The following is a 7,210-nucleotide window of genomic DNA, read 5'->3' on the forward strand; positions in this document are numbered from 1 at the left end:
AGATTCTGGTGGGTCAAGGTGATGGCGATTCCAGACATCACAGCAGAGATGAAAGTTATGGCCTTAATGCAGTTATGGATTGCATGGTTAGTTGTCCCGTGATAATGAGAATGGAACTAGGCAGGCAGCTCAGCTTGAGGTGGTACTGTGTACTACGAATGTAGTGTGTGGACACATAAGATGAGAACGTGAGTCTCATGAGAGGCATGTGCGAGATAGTCCCTGCAGTCACACTATCATCTGTGCCCTCGGTGGCTCAGATGGAAAGAGCGTCTGCCATGTAAGCAGGAGATCCCAGGTTCGAGTCCCGGTCGGGGCACACATTTTCACCTGTCCCCATTGATCTATATGAATGCCCAAGTGCAGTTGACGGTATTAATATAATTCTATTTTCGTTCTAGACAGCTGCAGGTCATCAATGGTGTCTGTTCATCTGGACATGTCCGAAACAACAGGCACCATATCTATATAAGTATATAGTTCTTCTTCTTCTGTGTGGATGCACACATATTCCCCAAACTCTTACGGGACTTGGAAGAATGTCTTCCATGAGTAATGAGTGTGTTGGGGTGGGACACTACAAATGAAGTGTGTGGACATACAAGGTGAGAATGTGTCTTGTGGGAGTTGTGTGTGAGATAGTCCCTGCAGTCGCACTATCATCTGTGCCCTCGGTGGCTCAGATGGATAGAGCCTCTACCACATAAGCAGGAGATCCCAGGTTTGAGTACTGGTCGGGGCACGCTTTTCACCTGTCCCTGTTGATCTATATCAACGCCTGTGCACTGTTGATGATATTAATATAATTATAATTTCGTTCTAGATGGCTGCAGGTCATCAGTGGTGTCTGTTTTTTTCGGACATGTCCGAAAGAACAGACACCATATCCATATAAGTATCTAGCTATAATGTTCAGTTTAGTGTTTTGCATCACACAATATTCCTCCCACATAAATAGGAATAAGCACCTTCTTTATGACAACTCTGTGCTATTTATTACCTTTTATTGAAGTGTCTCAAATTATTTTTTTTTCCAGTACCGTCTTTTGAGGTTACTTTGCTCCATGGGGTCAAACTTTTCTCCATTTGAAAAAAAAGTTTCTTTGGTTCATAGATGCTACACTACTTGATGTATATTTGCGAACAATGTTTTATATGAAAGGTAGCACTTACAGATTGGCACCCTTGCTTACATGTTCAGTTGTTGGCCATTTTGAATTTTTCTCGAGTATCTTAGTAAAGACGTTCATAAGTGTGTATAAAATTAAGCTGGAAAAATATGTTTTTCACAGGGTCAACCAGTCACTGTGAAGGTCAGTCACCATTGTTTTAATTGCTCAGAACGTCTAGCTGCTGAAAAGCATCGTAGCTTTTCATTTGATGGACTATTCTTTGTGTCATTGTCAATTTACTGTTGTAGGTTATGAAATTTCTTAATTCGGGGATACAGTGCACCACAACAAAATTGGTGCAAAGTATCCCCAGGGTGCATTTCTTCCACATCTACAAACAATTCTTACTTATTTTACCTCCATAGTGTCTGCTGGCAATGAACAATGTTTGTAACCTCTTTCAGACTGGTGAAAATGCCATGGAAGTATAAGAAAATGGTTGAAATAGGTGATACTGTGATTACAGCCCAGAAACTCTGGAGAAATGCCTACAAGCCATTAGGAGGAAGGAGATATCACAAAGGAAATCTGAAAAACTTTTTAAAATCCCACAGAGAACCATAATTAATAAACTAAAGTCAAAGGAAGGAAGTAATTCATATCCAGGATTCCCACAGATTTTAACTAATGAAAAAGAAGCAGAGTTTGTAAAATGTGTTTTGCAGTTGAGTAAATATGGGTTCCCTGTTACTCCAATGGAATTCCGAATGATTGTGATGTCATACCTTGGCAGACAGGGACGTAAAGTTCCTAGATTCAAAGACAATTGTCCAGGCTATGAATGGCTCTTGGGCTTCACCAAACGCCACCCTGAACTTTCTGTATGTTTTGCAACCAACATTAAAAGGAGTAGAGCTGCAGTTGATGAGTGTGTTCTTAGACAAAATGTTGAACTTTTGCAAGTTGAACTGAAAGATGTGTCAGCTAGTAATATATGTAATTTTGATGAAACCAACCTAACCGATGATCCAGGGAAAAAGAAAGTACTCACAAAAAGAGGTTCAAAATATTGAGAAAACATCTGTAATTCCTCCATGAGCAGCGTATGTTTGCTAGCTATGCTGAGGGAGAAGTTTTGCCTCCATTTGTTGTTTATAAACGAGCACATCTGTGGTCTACATAGACAGAAAATTGGCCCACTGGCTGCCTTTACTCACATAGTCCTAGTGGATGGTTTGACAGTAATACATTTAGCAAGTGGTTCACCAAGTTGATGTTACCAAGACTGAAAAAGCTCGAAGGAAAGAAAGTAGTAATCTGTGACAATTTGTCCTCACATTTGACAACTTATGTTCTAGAGCTCTCTGGTGAGAATAACATTTCATTCATCTGTCTACCAGCAAACAGTACTCACATTACACAGCCTTTGGATGCTTCTTTCTTCGGGTCCATGAAAGTGGACTGGAGACTGGTCCTTACAGAGTGGAAAAGTAGCAAGCAAGGTTTCAAAGACACTGTCTTGCAGAAACAGCATTTCCCATTTCTGTTAAAGAGATTAATGGATATAGTTGGCAAGAACTCAGCAAAGAACCTAATGGCAGGTTTCCAAAAGTGCAGCATTTATCCAATCAATGTTGATGAAACTCTTTGCCGTCTTCCGTCATGAACTTGTGACAAAGATGTGGTACAAGACCCTTTCCTTGAAGCCCTTAAGAATAAGAGAACTGAATGGACTACTGATGTTGCCAGTAACAGAGGAAGAAAGAAGCTTTCAGTCATACCCGGTAAAAGTGTGACAGTAATGCAGAAAAAGGTTTTAAAGAAATACAGAAGAAGCCACAAAAATCAAGATAGTAGTTCAGGAGAAGATTCTGATGCCATCTCTCTCAGAGATTCTTCTGAAGATGAGGATTATCTGAGGTCTCAAGTCAGATCACCATCACCTGTAGAGTTTGAAGTGGATGAAACCCAGTTCCTAACCAGGCGGAAGAAGAAAAGTCCAGGAATTTGGTGAAGTTGTGCACACTGTGGGCCAGTATGTGATCTTCAAATATGAGGGGGAATATTTACCTGGATTATTTACTGATGTAAGCGATGATGGAGCTACAATAAGTTCAATGCAAAAGTCTAAGAAATCATGGAAGTGGCCAATGCCGAAAGGTGAAATGAAGTATGACTTCGATGAAATAATTTGCACCATTCAGCCTCCAAAACAAATTAGCAACCATGGCTTATTCTCCATACCACAGCTTGAAGGATATTGGACCTATTAACTCACAATATAGGCTACATTTAAATCTTTAATTTGTTAAACTATTTTTGTAATAAAATTTGTTTCTGCTAACAAGATTATTATTTTTCTTAATTCTGATGGTCAATCATTGCTCCAGTACTCTGCTGTCCTTAGTTCTTTAGTAATTGCTTTATTCCCTTTCATTCCTATGGTCAAACATAACTCCAGACCTCTGTAATCCTCATTTATAATGAAATTTAGGCATCTGGTGCAAGGTGTCCCTAGGGCAAGGAAACTTTGCACCACTTTTTTTAAAAAAGAATAAGAAATAGAAATAACAGGTTATTTTAAGAGATATAGATACAGATTACTTTGAAAAAGACTGTTATAACTAATCAAATCATTTTGAGAAACATAAACATTAAGGAACCCCTGTTTTCAAACTACTTTCTTAAAAAATCTGTAAAAAAGTGGAGCAGAGTCACCTCAAATGACGGTACATTCATTTTTCCTTTTTGATGGCAACTCTGGCTATTATATTTTTTATGTTGTTGGTAGGTGGCTGTCAAGTGTTAACATTCCTTGTGCTCATTCAGAAGTCAATAAATGTTATCAGAAGTTCACAATCTAAATTGTTATTATTACAGCTAAACTGAGGAATGCACGCAGCCCTCTAAGTTTATCAGGATATGGGCCCAGAGCTATGGTGATTTACAGGGCATGCAATTTGCTTGTGTAGTACACTACTGGAAAAAAAAATTAGTGCACCAGGAAAGACAATATCAGTTTTGTTCCAATGATGGCATATGCCACCTGGGAAATAGTAGATGTATTGATAATGGTTTCAATGACGTCCCCCAACAGACAGCGTAATGACATAGCTACCAGAGTGCCAATCGTGTCTATTCTTTAACAAGGAATGCTCAGAGCCAAAAGGCTGCAGACGTGTGAAGCAAGTAGAGAACCTTGCCGTGGAGATACACTCATGCATCCTTCAGCCAACTGAACGAGTTTGAAAGGGGCGAAATCGTGATGTTCCAAATGACGGGATGGTCCTTTCAGAGAATTATCACACAAGTTGGACATGTTGTGTCAGTTGTGCAATGATGCTGGTATTAGTGGTCACGTCTGTGAACATTCTCACACCCGTAGATGGGGTTCTGGACATCCATGCAGCACAGATACCCACCAGGATCGTCATATCGTAAGGGCACGAGTGATAGACTATGCAGCTACCACAGCACAGTTAAGAGGGCTATAAGTCCAGACATGTCAACACAAACAGTTGAGAACCAGTTATTAACATTGAGAGTACATGCATGCACATCTCTAGCTCATCTTCCACTCACACCACAGAATCGACATGCATGGCTCGACTGGTGCTGTCAGAGGTTCATTTGGAAGATGAGATCGTGCACCACAGTCTCTAGTGAAGAAAACAGGTTCTGCCTGCATAAAATTGATGGTTGTTTGCCCATACGAAGTAGACATGGTGGGCACTGTCTCACAGCGTGCATTTGTCCAAGACACACTGGCCCCACCACAGGCCTTATGGTCTGGGTGCAATAAACTACAATTCCCATTCACCTTTGATTTTTCTGGAGGGGACACTAACCAGAATGTTGTTAGACCTATTCTTTTGCCATTCTTCCAACGGGGGGATGACGTGTTGTTCAAACAAGATAATACTCGCCCACACACTACCCGTGAAACTCAACAGGCTCTGCAAGATGTGCAACAACTTACCTGGCCGGCACAATCTCTGGACTTGTGTGCAGCGAAACACACGTGGGATATGATGGAACGGGAGGTGACTTGTGAGACTCAACCAACAACTGTTACAGAACTACGTGAACAGGTTGAACAGGCACGGCCTAACTTATCCCAGGACAGTATTTGCCATCTGTAAGATCGACTCAATGCCAGGGTCAGTGCCTGCGTTGCTGCCCATGGAGGTTACACCACGCACTAGTATGGGTGTTTAATATGAGTTGATACCTGGTACCTCAGAACCACTTGTGCTGTGGATCTATAACTGTAATCATTTCATGTACACCACATGCACTGTTGGAACAATAAATCTTGAGTGAACTGGAAACCTCTAAAAGAATGTACTATATTTTTTTCCGACAGTGAAATACTGGGTGATTACAATTAAACTTTCCCTAATTAACATGTTATAACATGGAAACTAATTACCATATGAGTACCAAACTTGGTAGCATTAATGTCCAGAGTATGGGGAGCATGATTTCCATGCATCACAATGTCACTGTCCAGTTCCAACCATGGCCATCAGATGCCGTGATCAGTCATTGTGATTCATAGTCACACATCTGACCAGTCGCAGTGCAATTGTTGACGTGTCAACATGAACTCAGACAAAAAGAGCAGGGAATTACTGGTGAAGCTATATTATCAAAACAATAGTAATGCTGCAGCTGCACTTCAAGAATATTGCCAGCTGAAAGGATTACAGAAGAGACCTCTTTCTCCACCTGCTGTGCAGAGCATAATGAAGAAGTTCAAATCAGCTGGATAACTGGGTGTCACTCTGGGAAGAGGCTGATGACCAGTTGCACCATAGGTGGTTGATGGAATTGCTGTTGCTATGGCAGGCATTGCTGCATGCAATTCCTGATTGTCAGACAGTGCATGTGTTGTGTCACAACAGTTGAACATCTCATGGTCCGCTGTACGGAAGGTGCTTTGAACCATTCTCAAATGGTATCCATACATTATCCCACTCCCGGTGACTTCTGGTTGTGGGATACCTGAAGGACTGGGTTTACCTGAGGAACATTCACACATGTGCTGATCTAAAGCACAGCACATCAAGAGAGGTAGCCAGCATACCTACGGACATACTTTGATCTGCTGTGCAGAATGCAATTCTGTGCCTTCAGACTCTTCTAGACACTGATGGGCCCCATATTGAGCCCCTTTTGTAATAGTAGGTGCACATTAAAAGTATTCCAATTGAATTTATTCTGCATTATTTCTCTTCCCCATGTCCTCAACATTAATGCTACAAAGTTTAGTACTCATGTGGTAATTATTTTCTGTGTTATAATGTGCTAAACAGGGAAAATTTAATTATAACCACCCAGTATAATGGGTGCGATCTTACCATTGGTCACGGTTGATGAAGCAGAGAAATATAAAATTTTGCTGTTTGATGGAATCAATTTTAGTAATTGGAAATTTATAATTGAGGTATGTTAAGTGACATGGACCTGCTGGAATGTATTCAGATGAATTGTTTTGAAACAGTCATATATGAACAGAATGATGAAGCAGAAATACACATAAAGGAAGACATGCAGTTGGCAGCTTTGTATAAATATGACAACAGACGTAGGTCTCAAATCATACAGAGAGCTGCAGATAATTATCTGGAGTATGAGTATGCCAATGACAAAGCCACCTTTCTGATCTCTGATTGTCACTGTGCAACATTTTCAAAAGAAGAGTAGTGGCAGTTCACTTCTTAATTCGGAAGACTTTGGTAATGATAAAATTTGACTCAACAAATAACTTGCTTACTTATGATTTTCTGCAATTTGACAAATTAATTTGAGAGTTACAATCATGTGGAGTAAGATCAGAAGAAACTGACATTGTTTGCCGTCAGTTGTTGACAATGTTTTGTATTATGATAATCTAGTCACAGCATTATAAACACTGTCACCAGATATGTTAACTCTAGAATTCACGAAGAATCAACTTCTGGATGAGGAGAGAAAAGCTGTTGTCAAAAAATACCACAGTAAGTCAGTGACAGATTTCTTCTCTCAGTCAGGAGAGAAATCAAAGTCTCTAAGTCTCATAACAATGTTGAATCAGGAAACAGATGTACTAATTT

At 40.3% G+C, this 7,210-nt stretch overlaps 1 non-coding gene across 1 annotated transcript; it reads left to right on the forward strand.

The window, feature by feature from the left end:
• The first annotated feature begins 244 nt into the window (after nt 1-244).
• On the forward strand, nt 245-319 carry Trnat-ugu (transfer RNA threonine (anticodon UGU)). The gene has a single exon. It is a non-coding gene; the product is annotated as a tRNA-Thr (tRNA).
• Nucleotides 320-7,210: the final 6,891 nt, after the last annotated feature.

The sequence above is a fragment of the Schistocerca gregaria genome, chromosome 4, assembly GCF_023897955.1.
Source record: "Schistocerca gregaria isolate iqSchGreg1 chromosome 4, iqSchGreg1.2, whole genome shotgun sequence".
In the NCBI taxonomy this organism is placed as follows: domain Eukaryota; kingdom Metazoa; phylum Arthropoda; class Insecta; order Orthoptera; family Acrididae; genus Schistocerca; species Schistocerca gregaria.